The sequence below is a fragment of the Leptopilina heterotoma genome, unplaced genomic scaffold (assembly GCF_015476425.1).
Source record: "Leptopilina heterotoma isolate Lh14 unplaced genomic scaffold, ASM1547642v1 Lhet_222, whole genome shotgun sequence".
Taxonomy (NCBI): Eukaryota; Metazoa; Arthropoda; class Insecta; order Hymenoptera; family Figitidae; genus Leptopilina; species Leptopilina heterotoma.
Window position 1 is genome coordinate 279,478 of NW_025110940.1, and position 20,320 is coordinate 299,797.

Sequence of the window (20,320 nt, forward strand, 5' to 3'; positions counted from 1 at the left end):
ATTTTCAATTCTTCAATCAATGCCCTTTCTGAATATATTTATTTGATACTTTTCCTCAGAAAATACCAGTTCAATTTATTCAATTAGACAATAAGTGGTCGAAAAAGAATCATTGAAGATGTAACAATCACATGAATCGCACAAAACATTACTTTGCAACACTTTTGCGACAAAAAACGTAATGAAAAGTGTTGCGAAGTAATGTTTTAGTCTCAATTTGATATTCTTTAGAAAAACATTGAGGAATCCAAAAAATTATGTCATAAAAAACTGTTAAAAAACGAATGTCCCATCTTTTCTTGCAAACATTATGGAAAAACTAATTTTCAGATCAGGAGTATAGAAATAATAAATAAAATGAATCGTATAATTTTCCCGAGGGCAATAGCATATGAGATGAGTTCCTGCTAATCAAAGGACATAATAATCCGGAGGAATGCAACACTTGCACGTAATAATCTCCCATCCTGAAATCTCGATGATTTCATTCTCCCATCATCGTCCCCCTCTCCTGTCCGAATGGGTCAGTGACTCTTGGGACACCCCGTATGGGTATCATAAGCTCTTTCGTCTTCTTCTTCTTTTTCTTCTTTTCTTTCTTCTTCTGGTTCTTCTTCATCTCTTTCGTCTTCTCTTTCGTTTTCTTCTTCATCTTTTTCATCATCACCATCATTACCATCATCATCATCATCATCATCTTTATCATCATCTAGACATTATACAAACAGGTATTCATTCCAAGAGGGGGAGACCATTTCCTCTCCCTTCTGGTAAAAGCGAAGGACCCAGGCACGTATTTTCGGAGGTCAGTAACCAGCGAGTCCCGAGTGAGAGGGAAGATCCCCAAAGTCCCGTTGGTTAACTCGATGGAGAATGTTGAACCTTCTCGGTTCCAGCAGCAGCGCCTAGCAAAGCAGCCACAAACCAAACAGCAACAGCACAAGAGTGAGCTAAACTGCTGGAACGAACAAGACGAAGAAGAAAGAGGAGAAAAGAGAGAAAGAGAAAGAGAGAAGCCATTGCTATCGCCCATACCCCATGATACAACCGCCTCTGCCTACCTTGGCATCGCCTCTGCCTATACCTGCTGCTGCTGCTGCTGTTGCTCTTGCTGCTCGTGTGCCCCTGCCTATAGGTATACTCGTCTTTCGAACATCAGTTCCAACCACGCGGCCGTACGAAAACAACCGTTCCATTAAAGAACCACCATTTTCATCACTTACCTCCAAAATTCATAAATTATCCACAAATATCAACAAATATTCATAAATTTCAACAAATATTCATAAATATTCACAAATATTCATAAATATTCACAAATATCAACAAATATTCACAAACATCAACAAATATTAATGAATATTCACAAATATCAACAAATATTCACAACTTGATAAAAATAGTAAAGATGTTTGAGGTTCTTCAACAAATATTTATTAAACATACTCAACATTTCTCCAAATGTTGATACCTTCCTTTACCTTATTATTACTCTCAACCCACCCATCATCGAATGTGATTAGGATTATCAAAAATCAGTGTTCCGAAAAAACAACTGTCTAAAAGAAGACACTTGTTGTTTATCTTCTTCAAAGTGTTTCCAAAACAAAAATTATAATACACAACTGTGTTCTCCAAGTGCTCCTAAAATAAACAACTCTTGTGAAAAACCTTCCGAATTGAAGAAAAGTGATTTTTTTTTTTTTCTTTGGTGAAAAATAACTCTGGATTATTTTTTTTTGTGTTTTTCATCACGAGATTATTGTTAAGTTTCCACGGATGAAAACCTGTTGGATATACTTGGATACTCACGAGCCGGATGTTGCAGTTGTTGAACCAGTGATGCTAAGTGGAAACAAAACCTCCAGCAGGATTTGCTTTTCCTAAAAAAAAAATCAAGACAAGAAGATGATGATGAGCTTTTGATATTTTTTTTCAAAATCCACTATCGGAAGACATTGAAAGGTGAGTTATTGGTTCAAAACTCTACTATTGGGGGAAACAAATTTTTTTATCATTCCACTGTTGGAATTTAATTTTGAAAAAAAGTTTTTTCCAAAGTTTTCAATCAGAGTTTTCAATCAGTTTTCAGTCACAGTTTTTCGATGGATATCAAATTGAGACAAAAAAAAAAACGAATCAAGAGTGTTGCCTCGCAGCACTTCGTTTTTGATGATTTTCTTGTCTCAATTTGATATCCTACGAAAAACTGTGATTGGAATTTACTTTGAAAAAACTTTTTTATTTTATTCCACAAAATTGGAATTTATACTTATTTTCATACTTGAGATGGTAAATATTTCTTGACAAGTAATTTATTTGGTTTTTAGGTTCATTTTCGCTTGCAATTGAACGGGAAAAACGACCTTAAAGAACGGGTATCAAATCATTCTAATTCGAATTCGAAGTTCAAGCGCAACATTTTTCCGAATTAGTTTCGAACGCTTTTAATTCCAATCGAAAATTCTAATTCTACTTCCACAATGCGAATCCCAGTTGCGAATTTTAATTCAGATTTCTAATTGCAAATGCAAAATTTTATGATTAATATAAATATAAATAAATATGAATATGAATAAATATAAATAAATATAAATAAATATAAAAAAATATAAATAAATATAAAATTTGACCAATGTTTTTATTCACATAATAATTAATTCAACTTCTAATTCAATAAAATCGAAATTATTAACTTTTGATTCCTTATTTTGAATTTATTTTGAATTTAATTTAAATTCAAATCAATTTAATTCAATGGAACTCGATTAAAATGTAAATAATTTTGTATATTTTATTTTTTTTTTGAATTTTTTTTTGTCCGGAATTTTTAAAAATTTCTAATTCTTACGAAAATTTAATACTATTTTCTATTTTTTTAAAATCTTTTAATTCTTCATCTTGAATTAAATATTAAATTCAATTCAGTTTATAATGTAATTAATTCTCGATTATTATAGTAAATAATTCCTAATTAATTATTCATAATTACTTAAATTAATTATTTAAGAAAATAATAAAGAATTCCTGAATAGCAAAAATTATTTTTCGATAATTAAAAATTAAATTACGAATAGTAAATATTAATTCTCGAATTTTAATTATTTTCCTATTATGCAATAATTCGAATTCGAAATAGTAAATTAAATTAAATTAAATTTTCCAATATGACACTTAAATTTTAAATAAATTATTGAATTAAATTTCCATTTGTAAACTTGAGTTTTTTTATGTTGAATTAGAAATTATTGGAAGTTTCTAATTCTATTTCTAATTCTAATTCTAATTCTAATTTCAATTCGGAAATGAAACACCAGAATAAAAATAAATTGTAGATTTCAAATAATTGCTAAAATATCTATTTGAATTTTCGAATAGAAACTTCCAAATTTTTCGAACTGACGTACGAATTTAAAAAAAAAGGAATTTTTTCTTAAAATAATAAATTCGAATTCGAAGTAAACACTTCAAAAAATAAATTTTTATTCATTTTTCTAAAAAATATTAAATTGAAAAAAAATTATAATCTATATATATATTTGAAATAACTTTTACTGTAAAATTCTATTTTGAAATAATAAATTCACCATCGAAGGTAATTTCAAAAAAATAATTTCAAATAATAATATTAACAATTATTAATAGTTTCAAAAAAATTTTATTTTAAAATAAAAACTTCCGACTTCGAAATGAGAAATTTTTGAATAGAAAAATACAAATTTACGAATTAGATTTAAAAAAAAACAATTCTAGAATTCTAATATTTTTAGTGAAAAAATTCTAAATTTTTTAAACAAAACTTTTCATTGGAAATAAAAATTTTTAATTCCTTTATTTCATCTTTTTTTAAATAAACAAATTAAAAATAAAAGATTTCTAATTCTATAAATATAAAAAATTCGACAATTCCATTTCAATTCCATTTTAGTGAAAAATCCTATAAATTTAACCATTTTCATTTCAAAATAAAAACTTCTAATTCCATTTTTTCTTCTAAAATATGAAAATTTCTAATTTAAATCATTTTTTTTTCGTCGATTATGTACTTTTGATATCTAATAGTTTTTGATTGAAAGTAAAAAAAAAAATTCTCCAAATTCCAATTCGTTGTGAAAAATCCTAAAATTTAAAATAACTTCTGATTAACAAGAATTTTTCTAATTTCTTTTTTTAAATTAAAAAAATTTTTATTTTAAATTAAAAAAAATTTTATTTTAAAATTAGAAATTTTTTATTCAGCTTGAAAAAAAAATTCTCAAATTTCAATTATTTTAGGAAAAACTTATGAATTCAAAAAAACTACTCATTTGAAATAAAAGTTTTTCAAAATTCCTTTTTTTTCTCATTTCTTCTTCTTTTCTCATTTCTTCTCTCATTCTTCGAAATAGAATTTTTTAGGTATAAATTCTAAATTAAAAAAAACTTCTAGTTTGAAATAAAATTTTTTAGGTATAAATTCTGAATGAAAAAAAACTTCTAATTCGAAATAAAATAAAATAAATTCTAAAAATTCCTTTATTTCTTCTACTTTGAAATAAAAATTTCTAATTCCCCTATTTTTCCAAAAGAAAATATTCTAAATTCTAATTTTAAGAAAAAATTAATTTTAAAAAAAATTTTATTTTAATAAAAAAAATCCTAATTCTAAAAATCTTAAAGATTCGAACAAAATAATTTCTATTTCTAAAAAATGAAAATTTCTTATTCGAAATAAAAAAAAAAAATTCTCCCACTTCCAGTTGTAACGAAAAATTTCAAATTAAAAATAATTTCTAATTCGAAGAACAATTTTTCTTTCCATATTCAAAAATTGTAAAGTTTCTAATTCTTAACAAACAAAAAAATTCTGATTGCAAACAATAGAAATAGAAATTTTTTTATAAAATCTATATAAGAAAAAAAATTAATAAAAATTTTAAAAATTAATAATTTTTTTTTTTTAATATTATTTTGAAAATAATAAAATAATTTTGAAATAGAGGACAAAATAAAAATCATAATTAAAAACGAGCAATACCCTTCACGGTTGGTGTGGCATCCCGAGCAAGACATTCACCTTTGGGGTCATCCTTGACATTGAGAACATTCATGAACGATATGGCTTCCATAGAGAGTTACAAAACAAACGTAATATTGCGATATATATTTTGCTTCAAACTAAGAAAAAGAGGAGGGGAGGGATTTTTGGTAGAAAATTTTTGCTTCGGTTTTCCTAACCTTCATTTTTTTTATTTATTCTTTATTTATTTTTTTTTATTTTTTTTCTTTTTTTTCTTTTTTTTCCTTTATAGTGATATTCATATTTTTTTAATATAATAATATATAGAATTTTGCATCAACAATAATGGAAAAATACATAAGAAAATGAGGATTTATTGAACGTAACGCGAATTATAAAAGGCGATAGCCGTATCACAATTGAGACTCACGCGCCATGATGGATAAACATTATGTAGGTTAGCGAATTGAAGACTTTCTTGAGCAAACAAGTGCACGCCATTCTGGTGGAGTTAAGGTCGAAATGGGACATTGACCTTTTCCACGTTTACCGCACGTTTACTATACATATATACTACTTCCAATACATCAATGAAAGCATTAATTACTCCCCCACCCTCTCCCACTCTTTCTTTAAATTCGTTCATTTTCTTTAAAAACAAAAAAAAAATTGAACCATTTTTTTGAAAAATTTTTTTCCGCATTATTTTATCGTCTTTGGGGTTTTATTTAGAAATTAACCTAAACTATTTATTACCACGCATGTATAGGCAATTTTAAAGTATTTTAAAACATTTAAAATTTTTTTTTTTTTTTTTTTTTTTTTTAAAGTTTATACATTTTTTTTAAAAGTCAACTTGTAAAAGCACCAAAAAATTTTGTAGAAATTTGAAATTTCAAACGGTTTATATTTCCACAGTTTTTCTAAAAATGTCATTTTTCATTTTTTGAAAATTTTTAAATTAAAAAAAAAAAAATTTTTTTTATAAAGAAGGTTATAAATTTCTTTTTAAAAATCAACTTTAAAAAAACAGCACACATAGTTCATCTATAAGGATATTAAATTGAGGCAAAATAAAAACGTGTCAAAAGTATCGTGAAGCAACGTTTCGATACTTTTTTTGTCTGAAAATTTGATATCCTTACAAAAATTGTGATATGAAAATTTAAAAAAGAAGAATTTTTTTTCAAATATTAATAATGGAGAAATTTTTTTTATTTCCTTTATTGTAAAACATTCAGATAAATAAAAGTAATTTTCAGTAACATAGAATTTGTTTTTTTTTAATTTTTAAATTTTTTAAAAACGTTTATTGTAAAGGAACCTTTTCCAGTTTAGAAATTGCATTAAAATTCAAATAAATAAAAAATTCATTACATTTAAAAGCATTAACATTTTTTTTTTTAACTTTTCAATTAGTGGTCGTCTATAAACTCAATTTATCATACTTTTTGGACCCTCTCCCCCCTCAGGGAATGTATAAATAAATAAAATGGTATAGAAAATTTTAATATTTAACAAAATATTTATTGTAAAAGTACCTTTATGTAGAAAATTTCATTAAAATTCAAAGAAATGAACAAATGTTATACATTCAATAGCATTACAAAATTTTTTTTTAACTTTTTAATTTTCTTTTTAAAAAAATGTTTATTGTAAAAGAACCTTTATGTAGAAGATTTCATTAAAATTCAAAGAAATAAACAAATGTTATGCATTTAATAGCATAAAAAATGTTTTTTTTAACTTTTTAATTTTCATTTTAAAAAAATGTTTATTGTAAAAGAACCTTTATGTAGAAAATTGCATTCAAATTCAATTGAATAAACTTTATTTTTATTTACTTATATTTTTATTTTTATTAAAAAGTTGAATTCTTTAACTTAATCAACAGTTTTTATGTAAATAAATTTAATTTAAATACAATTATTTTAAAAAATTTTGAAAATCAAATTTAGATTTAAATTTCTTTAAATTTAAACCTAACGTTATTTTTTATAAAATTCAAAATTTTTTCTATGAACATTTTTTGTTTTTAATGAATGAAAAAGAACGTTTACTGTAAAGCAACCTTTATTTAGAAAATTTCATTCAAAATCAATTTAATAAATTATTTTAAATAACATTGAAAGTATTTTTTTAAAAAACATTTTAATTTTTAGAAAATGCTAATTGTAAAATTACCTTTATGTCGAATATTGCACTAAAATTCAATTAAACTAATAAATTTTGTTTTCAATTAAGCAGTGAAAATGTTTTTTAAACCTTCTAATTTTTAAATAGGACGTTTTACAATAAAAACGTAATATAAAGTTTCATCTACAATAATTTTTTTTTTCATTGCCAATGTGGAAATTAAAAATACATTAATTTTACTGTAAAGCAACCTTTATTTAGAAAATTTCATTCAAATTCAAATTAATAAATTATTTTCAATATAGCATTGAAAGTATTTTTTTTTATCTTTTTCATTTTAGAAAATTTTTATTGTAAAATCACCTTTATGTGGAAAATTGCACTTGAATTCAATTCAATTAATAAATTTTGTATTCAATAGAGCAGTGAAAATATTTTTTAAATCTTCTAATTTGTCTCCTAATTTTCTATTATAGAAAAAAAAACGATTTTTTCTTTTTTTATTAAAATTATTAGATTTTTTTTTGTTTTTAAATGTAAAAAAATTGTAAAAACAAATCTATAGAGAGACATAACCTCAAAAACAATACAAGAACGCAAAATGTTTTAAAAAAATGAAAAAAAAACAGTTTTAACAAATCGTCTATTTAACAATAATTTTTTCTAACGGGTCGTTTTACAATAAAACGTAATATAAAGGTTCATCTATACAATAATTTTTTTTTTCATTGCCAATATGTGGAAATTAAAAATACATTAATTTTACTGTAAAGCAATCTTTATTTAGAAATTTTCATTCAAATTCATAAATTATTTTTTAATTTAATATAAAAATTAATTAAAATAAAAAATTAATTATTCAATTAATAAAAATTAAACAATTATAAAAATATTTTAATAGTAGAGTGTTTTTGTGGTTTAATTAATTTTTTTTTAATTTTCTTGGTAGAAAAGAAGAAAAATTTTGAACAAACTTTTCATATTTTTATTATTATTATTATTATTATTATTATCATTGTTGTTATTAGAAAAATTGTTCTCGATCTTTCCGGAAAGTTCTCGAACTTTCGGACATGTTTTAAAAAGTGAAGTATAGAAAAAGAAGATGTGATGTAAAAGAAATATACATATACGCCAACGAAGGTTTTTTAGAAAGTGAAGTGAAGACTCGGAAAGTTCCTTGGCCCTTTCGAGTTGAGAGGGGAATTACGACAGAAATTTGTTTTCCGGACATTGAACGTGTGACTTTTAACGGGACGAAAAACGGTACATGCAATATTATAACATAACCATATAACTCTCGATGGAATTTCTTTTTGTCTTTTTTCTTTCAATTTTCCCTCAATAAATAATTGTTTTACAAAAATTTACTATGCTAATTACCAAAAAGAAAAGTCTATTTTATCAAAAATATTTTATTTTCAAAAAAGGGTTTCGTCCATTTTTTTAAACGGAATTTCTTTGAAATTAAAGTATTTTTAAATGCGGATTTTTCCAAATTTCATCGGACTAATTACGAAATTTTTTTTTAATTTTTATATATAGAGATATGTAATAATAAAAATTTTATATTTTTATAAAGGATGGGAGATTTTTTTTTTTTTTTTTTTTTTTCTTCACTCTTTGTGTAAAATGAAATTTTTTTTTAAAAATTTAAAAATAAACGAAGAAATGCGGTAACTTCCTGTTTTATTTGTTAATAAATACAAATTAGCGTATCGAAAAATGTTATTTGAAGAAGAAATTTTTTATGGTCTTTTATTATCAGTTGTGTGAAGTTGATCAACAAAAAAAAGTGTAAAACCGTTATGTACATGTTTAATATTATTATTTCTGAATGTGACATAACGGCTTTTGCGAAAAACTTCCCTCCCTTGTAAAATCTGCTTTTTCTTCTTCTTCTTCTTCTTCTTCTTTTACTATTTTATAAAAATCTTTTCTTCTTGCGAGCAAGGGACTCGATTACAACGGAACTTTGAAGATAGAGAAAAGAATTTGAAAAAAAAAGAGGAAAAAATAATAATCTCCGTTTCGTAAGGGTTAGCAAATTCAATAGAACCCGGAAACTGGATTTTTTTCTTTAGGGTATTTTTGAGAATATAACTCTTCTTTCTCAAAGAAGGAAGAAACGAAATTTATATCTCATAGAAAAAAATCCGTGTTTCCTCCTTTCATATATTGATTCCCTTTCTGTATTGTAGTAAAAATAATATAGTTTTAAACAAATTTTTTTTTTTTTTTGTCAAAATTAGGGCAATTTCGTGACAATATTTTGGATTTTTGAGGATATTAAGGTTTCCCCCCATTAATAGATATTTATTTCCTATTTTTCTTCCATATAAAAATTAACATTTTTAAAAAAAATGTTACAATTTTTTTTAAATTTTTAAAAAATTTTTACAATATTTTAACAATATTTTTATAATATTTTTATTATATTTTTATTACATTTTTATAATTATAATATTTATATGTTTGCCAAACATTTGTTTGGCAAAATTTAAAAAAAAAAAGTTTTTTTTTCTTTTTTCTTAAATTTTTGTAGGTCAATTTTTTGGTGACACTTTGGCTAAATTTGGGCAATTTTATGGCAACATTTTGGCAAAACAGTGGCAAAATAGTAAAAATATTTAGGCAGTTAAAAAGTGAAATATGTATTAGGCAAAATTAGGTCAATTTTTGTCAACATTTTGGCAAAATTTGGGCAATTTTATGGCAGCACTTTGGCAAAATAGTGTCAATATTATTAAATATAGATGGCAAAATGATTTTGGAATTTAAAAATAAAAGTAATTTAGAGCAACAATTTGAAAAAATAGCAGCAATATTATTGCAAATTAGTATGGGAAATTTAAGAAAAAAAATTTTTTTTAAATTTTTGATACTTTGATTATTATAAATAAATAAATAAAATAAAAAAAAATTTGTCAAAATAGTATCAAAAAATAGGTACAATATTAAAACACAAAATAAATTTCAATTAATATATAATATCTGCAAATGATTTGTATAAAAAAAAAAAAAAAAAATTTCTCCTCAAATATATAAAAAATATTCTTTTCAAAATTATTTTGTCGGTTTCGCATAAAGAGACTGTAACGGTATTTTCGAATGAAGAATTCATCGCGACGTGTAATCTTTTTGGGGTGTACTCGGATTTATTGGAGCGGTCATTGCACTTTCGGATGAGTCGAAAGTTAAAGAGTTAAAAAAAAAAAAAATAGTTGTCATAAAAATGAAAATTATTTTCTAACCATTTTCTCTCTCTATCTGTCTTACTTACTTTCTTTCTTTCTTTCAATTTAGTAAATGAATATATAAATTTTTTTTTTAATTGTGAAAATACTACAAATTATTATTATTTTTTTCTTTATTAAAATTTTTTTTCGAGTTTTAGGAATAGCGAAATCTCGATATTGCACTGATACACACACTTGAGCATAAATACAGAGACGCTGATCCGTAAAGTATTACGCGTTACCGTAACGATGACCGTCAAAGCTATACCAGGTGTCTCGTATTAATTCGTTTTTATATATTATACATTGTATTATAATTAATTGTAATATAATATATTAATATAATAATATAATATATATATAATATATATAATAAAATTATATACTTTAAATATTTTATATTAATATATCATATTATACATTATATTATAATTAATTATTATATAATATATAATATATTGAAAATGACACTGTCATTCCCTAAATGACAAATCTATTTTTATTTACTATTTTTATCATTATTTATTATTATTTTATTATTTATATTTATTTATATATACATTAGGTTGTGAAAAGTATAATTATTTTTCATTTTACTACAAAACGTAATATACACTTATCTACAGGCAGCAATCGTCTCAAGTAACGAAAAATTTTACTGCGAGACTATGTCAAAGGCACGGACCGTGAGAAAGTCCCAGTCAGCTATTGGACGGTCAAAAATAGAAGGGGGGAAGTTTTACCCTTTCCCTCTCGTTATTGTCCAATCACTCCCTGGGTCTTTCTCAGGGTTCGTGCGTCTGATAAACTCAAACAGTTTAATTTTTCCAACGCGTCAAAAATGCTATATTTTTATAATTTCCATTAACTTTTTATTTTTTACTGAATTAAAAATTTTTAGAAAAGTTGAATTTAAAAAAAAAAAATAAAAAAAATAACGTGTTTTCTTATTTTTGATACAGATTTTTAAAAAATGGTTCCAAAAAAATTTTTTCTTTCCGAAAATTTCACATAGTATGCCCTATATATTCGTTATAGGCCATTTATGGGGTGACATGAAAATGAGAAAAAGAAAAAAAATTGAGGAAGAAAAATTTGCAAGAAGAATTGGTTGACGATGAGTGAAAAGTAGTGACTGTGTATCTATATATTAAATATATATGTATATATATATATATATATATATATATATATATATATATATATATATATGTATATATATATATATATATATATATATATATACATGTATAGGTACAAAACGCGACCGAACCAAAAAGTCAATGACCGTTCTATATTGACGCGTTGCGCCGGCCCGAAGTGCCGCCTGTGAGTTGAGGTAAAGTCATGGCCAGCCGCGTTAGCCGTGAGATTCCTTTCCTCTCTCGCGGACTTCAAACGTCGCTTCTCTTAACTACCAATATTCACCAATGGAAAATTCGCAAAGTAAAAAAAAATAATCAGGAAAAAAATTACCTGGAAAAAAAATTTCTACTTTCTTGTTTATTCGTTAGTTGTAAATTAAAAATTACTATTTTTTAAAAATAATTTTATTATTTATCACTTTTACTATTCTTATTCAAATTTTATATTTTTATTTATCTGTATTCATATTTTATTTATTATTATTATTATTTATCATCTTTACTATTTTTATTAATATTATTATTATTATTATTATTATTATTATTATTATTATTATTATTATTATTATTATTATTATTATTATTATTATTATTATTATTATTATTATTATTATTATTATTATTATTATTATTATTTATCATTTTCACTATTTTTATTAATATTATTATTATTATTATTGTTGTTATTGTTATTATTATTATGATTATTAGAATTATTGGTAATGTTATTGTTATTATTTTTATTACTGTTATTATTTTCATTTTTTTTTCCTACTCCACTTACTCTCTACCCAACGCAATGTGATATCCGAGGTGCTATCCCTTTGAGTAGTGAAATATTCTCTAGTGCAAGCTACATGTTTATTAAAAAAACATAAAAATAATATAGTGTGGTCGTGCGGTCAAAGGCACCAAGTTTAAATTTGATAAGGGTTCGAATCCCGGTAGATGTATTATATTATAAAAACATATTTTATTATCATTATATTATATAATTATATGATAATTATTATAATTATATAATAATGTTCATTAAATAAATAAAATAAATAAATAATATATAATATTTATTATTATTATTGTATTATATAATATTATTATATTATAAAAGTACCTATTATATTACATGTATTATATTTTTTTTAAATTATTATTATTATTATTATTATTATTATTATTTTTATTATTATTATTATTATTATTAATATTACTATAAATATTGTAATTATTTCTGACATATTATAAAAAAAAAAAATTTTTGTAAAAATTATAAAAAAAAAAATTTTTAATAAATAGGAGAAAAATTGTGGAATTTCTATGTGTATGGAAGCTAGAGAATAAACACCCCATCTTTTTTCTTTTTATTGTATTTCTAAATATTATGTATATTTTCAACATTAAATTGTCATTAGTTGGGATAAAAATAATATACATATATAAAAGGGAGAAATTAACGAGAACTACAATTTTCTTTTCTCTTTGCTTCACGAAACACACAGTAAGGAAAAAGGAGTAATTTCAGCTGCTGGAAGGCAGCCATTATTTCCTCGTCGAAGGATTTTACTCTTCGCTTCGTTTCGCATTAGTACAGTATAGCTACATTCACTCACTGTGTGCTTGTTCAAATAGAGTGAAAGCTATAAGCAACTCTCGAGTTCAATCAACATAAATTCTCCAAGATATACATTTTTAATCATATTATGTGATAGAAATTATAATATAATATAATACAATATAACATAATATAATATAATATAATAATAGACAAATAATCGTTTATTTGAATCAAATAAATTTTTTTGAGTGTTTACCTCATTTTAAGGTTCTATTCATATAACCCTATATTGAAAGCCATTTAAATTTAAAAGGGTTCTTATAGGATCCCATATAAATTTATAAGGGTTTCTATAGGAACCCATAGAAATTTTAACAGGAACCCATACATTCATTATAAGGGTTCTTATAGGATCCCTTATAAATTTATATGTGTTATTTTCTATGTGTTCCTATAGGAACATATAGAAAATTTAATAAGAACCCATACATTCTTTATATGGGTTCCTATATAAGAACCCTTATAAATTAAATTATAAAAACCCATAAAAATTCTTTATATGAGTTCCTACAGGAACTCATTTAAATTTATATGGGTTCCAATATAAGAAGCCTTATAAATTAAATTATAAGAACCCATACAAATTCTTCATATGAGTTCCTAATGGAACTCATTTAAATTTATATGGGTTTATATAGGAACCCATACATTCTTTATATGGGATCCTATAATAATATTTATAAATTTATATGGGTTCTTGTAGGAACTCATATAAAGAATGTATGAGTTCCTATTAAAATTTCTTAACAGGAACACATATGAGAACCCTTATAGGAACCTATACATAGGTTTTATATTTTAAATCTATAATTCAAATAGAGGAACCCATATGTAAATTCCCATATGAATAACTATTATACATTTTTAAATAGGAACCCATGTGTGTTCCTATACAGACTTTCATTATGGAACCCATGTCGGTTCCTCACATTCCTTAACTTGTCATCGAATCTTGTATAGGGACTTAAAGGATCCCATATAGGAAATTTGACGGATAATATTTTCTGAACAATAAAATTACTTTTAATTTAAAATTTTCATTTTCTTTTAAAATTTCAATTAAAATTAACAAAAATTTATACTCTAATGCAATTAATGAAAAAGATGGAAAAAAAATTAATTTCTGACAAATTTTATATTTAAAAAAGAAGAAGAAATAATGAAAACATTATAATGGAATTCATATTATTATATAAAGTTAAAATAAATAAATTTTTGTACTAGGATGCACGACAGCTAATAAAGTATCACAAGTGCATGGTAATATAGTCACATTTTTTTTCTATTATTATTATTATTATTATTTTGCTATCGGCATAATCAACGGTCAAATGTGTGACGTCGGAGTGTGCTGCTTAGTGCATTAGTACCGTTCAACTCTTTCTCTTTCGTTCTCCTTCTCTTTTTCTCTTCTATATACTATCACTTTGGCAAACCTGCAAAACCTTTTTTGCCATATCTCAAACTCAATTTAAAACTTTTCTTTACATCATAAAAAATTTTTTCTCCTCAAATAATATTTTCACAAAATTACAACAATTGAGAATTTCAACCAATTTCTTTCTATTATCATTATTATTGTTTTATGATAATAATTGAATAAAATAAATAAAAATAAATAAATTAAAAATTGAATAAATAATTTTAATAGTAACTTCAATAATATAAAAATAATAATAAATGAGAAAAATATTTCGAGCGCATTTTTATTATTAAAACTTTTAAACAAATACAATTTTTTTTTGATAAATGACGAAAAACTTTATAAAAACAATTTTCTAACACTTTATCAAGTGAAACTTTTTTTTCAGTAAAAACAACAATTTTTATAAAAATAGTTTTTTTTATAAATTTTTATTTATACTGTTTTTTGTTATATTTCAATATATAATGAATTCCATTAAGAAATATAGACTTTTTTTATGACAAACTGCAAAACAAATTTTATAAAAATAATTTATTTCGAATTCGTTAAAGAAAGTGGAAAAATAATTTTTAAAAAAATAATTTTGTTCGAATTACTTAAAATACACATAGTGCAAAAAAATTTTTTCGAATTAGTTAAAATAAACATAGTACAAAAAAAAATTTTTTAAATAATAATTTTTTCGAATTAGTTAAAAAAAACGTAGTGCAAAAATAATTAAAAGTTAAAGTTAAGTTAAAAAAAACGTTTCGAATGAAATTAAAGTGTGGGAGGAGAATTTTATTGTTAGAATATAAAACTAAATGCAAAAAAAAGAAATAAATAACATGCTAGATTTCATCGCTCTCCATATATATATATATATATGCGAATCGCATTAAGCCGATAATATGCAAGCGTCGGGAACGGAGAGTACGCTCATTCGTTATATAAGGTGAAAGGGCGACTGACATTGACATTGGAGTCGGAGATACTCAATGCGGAAATTACAAGCTCTGTTATTTAATCTCTTTCGCAACAATTCATCGACAATGATCTTCAGAGTAAAAATTTTGATTTTCCCTTTTTTATTAATATTCACTTTTCTTATATTTTCAGAGCCCAGTATTCATATTTTTTCACAATTTTTTCCTTGTTTTACTTTCGACTTTCTTCTTCCACTTTATTTTCATTTTCTTTATATTCAATATTTTTTCAAATTTTATTCTCTACACTTCAAATTCTATTCTCTACAAATACAACAATAGTATTTTAAGTAAACAAGTATTTTAAACAAAAAATTATAATTATTAAAGAAAAAAATATTTTGATAAAAAGAATTGAGAAATTGATCCGCAATATTGTGAATTTGAAAGAAAAGTTCTCGAATGCAATGAATTTTTTAAAAGTAAAAAAAAAACTAAAAAATCAATTTTTTAAAAATATTTTTATTTTTTTAATAATAACGATGATAATAATAATAATTAAGCGATTTATTAATTTTCGCGAAGCGAAAAATAATGATATAGGACGGGAATTATGTCGCGTGCCGATTAAATAAAGTGTGCTATTACAAAATGGGTTATGCAGCGCAAGAGAGTTGCGAGTTCAACAACCGAACGGTGAACTGAGAACCCGGTAGCGAAATGATATAGCGGTCGTCTAACTCGCTCGCACACTCGTCTGGCCGTGGCTCGGTGCTCTCAACCCCCCCTCCACTTTTCTTCTTTCACGTGTCCCATTGAAACTCACTGTCTGTATGTGCGAGTCGTTGACTGTGACCACTTACTGATGGACTCTCTTGTCTGACTAAAGTACGAGTGCTACCACTTGTACTTTTGCAAGACAATCCCGTTAGACACATTTTGCACAAAAAAGAAGAGAGAAGAAGAAGAGGAAAAAGAAAAAAAAAGAAGATAATTATCGTTCCTTCAATCAAACCCATTTCCCATTCTTTGTTCCTCATTTTCTTTATCTACATTCTTCGATAACTTGCTTTTTTTATATACTCTTTCCGTCCGGCCACGTGCTGTTATAATATATATAATTACACTGTTCTTTATTCATTGCTTCTTGTCAATCTGTATTGTTGTGTAACGAAATATGTTGTTTGGTAGTACTGCGCATGTGTAAAGTGCTATAGATACTACTGCGCATGTATAAAGTATGATATATACTACTGCGCATCTATAAAGTCTTATAGAAGTTACTGCGCATCTATAAAGTCTTATAGGAGTTACTGCGCATCTGTAGAGTACACTAGGCGCTACTGCGCATCTATAAAGTATGATATGTGTTACTGCGCATATATACAGTGCGATATGTGTAACTGCGCATCTATAAAGTTTTATAGGAGTTACTGCGCATCTATAAAGTATGATAGGAGTTATCGCGCATCTATCAAGTACAATTAGTGTAACTGCGAATCTATATAGTATAATAGGAGTTATTATATAGTTACTGTGCAGTACGATAAGTATAACTTTGAATATATAAAGTACGATAGGAGTTATCGCGCATCTATAAAGTACAATAGGCGTTACTGCGTATCTATAAAGTATGATATGAGTTATCGCGCATCTATAAAGTAAGATAGGAGTTACTGCGCATCTATACAGTACATTTATAAAGTAACACCTATCGTACCTTATAAAATAGTAGTTACTACGAATTTATAAAGTATGATAAGCGCTACTGCGCATCTGTACAGTACGATAGGTGTAACTACGCTTCTGTAAAGTAAGATAGAAGTTACTGCGCATCTATAAAGTAAAATATGAGTTACTGCGCATCTATATAGTACGATAGGTATTATTGCGCATCTATAGAGTATGATAGGTGTTATTGCGCATCCGCATAGTACTATAAATACTACTGCGCATTTATGGATGACAATACAGATCATTGCGCATCTATAAAATGCAATAAATATCATTGCGCATTTCTAGAGGGTAAAAGAGACCTTTGCGCATCTTTTGGTTGCTGTTAGTGCAATTGCGCACTTGAAGGACTCGATTAGTGTTACTGCGCATCTAGAGTTTGCAGTCACAATGCTATTAAATATCTGTAAAAAGGTAAAAGTTATTGCGCATTTGTAAAATATTAAAAATTCTACTACAAATTTGTGGTCACTGATCATCTGTAGAATACAATAAATGCCTTTGCGCATTTTCCTCTTTTCATTTTTAACACTGCGCAACTATAAATGACAGTAAAAATCATTGCGCATTTACATCTGCATAGAACTGTTTATTGCTTTTTAAAGATGCATTCTAGATGCATTCTATTTATTGCATTCTAGAGATGCGCCAAAATATTTATTGCCTTCAGAGGATGCGCATAACTACTTATTGACTTCTACAGATGCGCAGAAGTATTTATTGCGTTCTTAAGATGCGCAACAAGGATTTTTTTGCGTTATGAAGATGCGCAAAACTATTGTTTGCATTCAAGAGTTACGCAGAAATTTTTATTGCCTTCTTAAGATGCGCAGAAGTATTTATTGCTTTTTAAAGATGCGCAGAAAGTATTCATTGCGTTCTGAAGTTGCGCAGACCTATTTATTGCGTTCTAGCCTTGCGCAAAACTAGTTATGGCCTTCTGAAAATGCGCAAAAAGGATTTATTGCGTTCTAAAGTTGCGCAGAACTATTTATTACCTTATAAATATGAGCACAACTACTTTTTGCCTTTTAAATATTCACAGAAGTATTTATTACGCTCCAGACATGCACAGAAGTATTTATTGCGCTCTAAAGTTTGGCAAAACTATTTATTGCATTCTAGAGATGCGCAGAAATATTTATTGCTTTCTAGACATGCGCCAAAATATTTATTGCCTTCTGAAGATGCGCATAACTACTTATTGACTTCTAAAGATGCGCAGAAGTATTTATTGCGTTCTAAAGATGCGCAAGAAGGATTTTTTTGCGTTATGAAGATGCGCAAAACTACTTTTTGCATTCAAGAGATGCGCAGAAGTATTTATTGCGTTCTAAAGATGCGCGAAAAGGATTTTTTTGCGTTATGAAGATGCGCAAAACTACTTTTTGCATTCAAGAGATGCGCAGAAGTATTTATTACGTTCTAAAGTTGCGCAGAACTATTTATTGCGTTCTAGCCTTGCGCAAAACTAGTTATGGCCTTCTGAAAATGCGCAAAAAGTATTTATTGCGTTCTAAAGTTGCGCAGAACTATTTAATGCATTCTAGACTTGCGCAGAACTACTTACTGCCTTCTAAACATGCGCAGAAGTGTTTACTGCGTTCTAGACATGCGCAGAACTAGTTATTGCCTTCTGAAGATGCGCAGAAGTAATTATTGCTTTCTATAGATGCGCAATTGCACAGAACTCGTCCTACAGATGCGCACAAAAGTCAGAATAATTTTTACGATCACATAAAACAAATTTTTTCCCTTCTTTGACAAAAATTATCATTAATTTTTAAATTTTCACTTAAAATTCGATTTTCACTTTCTGTTTCCAAATTTTATAACTGAAAATCCCGAAGCAACAAGTTTTACAATTATTAAATAAAAATCTACTTTAAAAGTAAACATAAAATAACAAACAGAGAAGATGAAAAACATAAGTAGTTACACAAAGATTTTATTTAAAATTAAAATCAAACATTGTTTCTGAAATAGAAATCTCAATTCTCAGCTAGAAACCGAAAATACAATTCAAACGTGTTATGTAATTTTTTTGTGACTTTCAAAGACTTTTAAAAATTGAGGGTCATTCCCTTCACTTTGGATGGTGAACATTGGGTATATAAAAATCGTCTCGGTCTCGATGGTTCAACGACCTCGTTCAAGTTCCATGCTTTCGAGGTCCTTCCACCTTTTTTTTCAATCTATACATATATAGACGCACACAAAATGACTTTCGGAATGAGCATATTTCGATTAGCGTTCAATGTCAATTGTGTAATAAATTCAAGACTTTAAAAATTTCTCATTCCAAATCTCGTGAATGATGATGATGGTCCTGTCCTTCAAATTTTTTGTTCCCTTCGATTTTTGATACGAAAAAAAAAATTTTGATTTTAAAATCTTAAATATTTGATAATTATATATTTTTAGAGTCCTGATTATAGAATATAAAAAATGGAAATAAAAAGTTTTTTTTTCTTCTTCTTCTTCTTCTTCCTTTCCAGTGGTTAACGACCTCTGGCGCGTTTATAATGTGCCCGGGTATAACCTTGAGCATCCCACAGAAAAAAAGGTATATAGCAGCGTTCAACAACCGATAAGAATCGTCGGTGAAATTTCGTCAGAGTGTGGTTCCAACACCGAAACTGAATTCGGTTTTACTTTTTGGTCGAAGACCGCTCCCCAACTATAACGGTTTCTTCGACGCTTCAACTCAAGGCACTTGCACTTATTCCACTCCTTCTGCTTTTCCAAACGCTTTCAAACAAGTCCTTTATATATAAATTTTTAAAAATACCGAAATACCTCTTTAATTTCCATTTAATGTAAATTAATTTTTAATATTTAAAATACTTTTTGCACATTTTCTGGTAAAATATCTTAATTTTAAGAAAAAGTGCAAAAAAAAAAATTCTTTGAGGAAGTGAAAAAAGCGATTAGAATAGGTTAAAGTGGATATGGTGAAGAAAGAGAGAGAGAGATGAAGATATAATGAACATGTGTGACATATAGTGTGGATAATGAAATATAAAATGAAACCTGTGTTTAGGGGTACGGGGGGTGGTGGGGGGGAATGTACAGTTAGTCGAGAATGACGACAACAGGACAAACAACGTTCACTCCCTAG

At 25.9% G+C, this 20,320-nt stretch overlaps 1 protein-coding gene across 1 annotated transcript in view; it reads left to right on the plus strand.

Annotated features, from left to right (window-relative positions):
• The first annotated feature begins 751 nt into the window (after positions 1-751).
• Positions 752-20,320, plus strand: part of LOC122502187 (PR domain zinc finger protein 1-like) — a 48,442-nt gene continuing 28,873 nt past the window's right edge. Inside the window, exon 1 of the mRNA XM_043612120.1 lies at positions 752-1,965. The gene's annotated coding sequence lies outside the window, so the exon portion shown is untranslated. The remainder of the gene's footprint in view (positions 1,966-20,320) is intronic.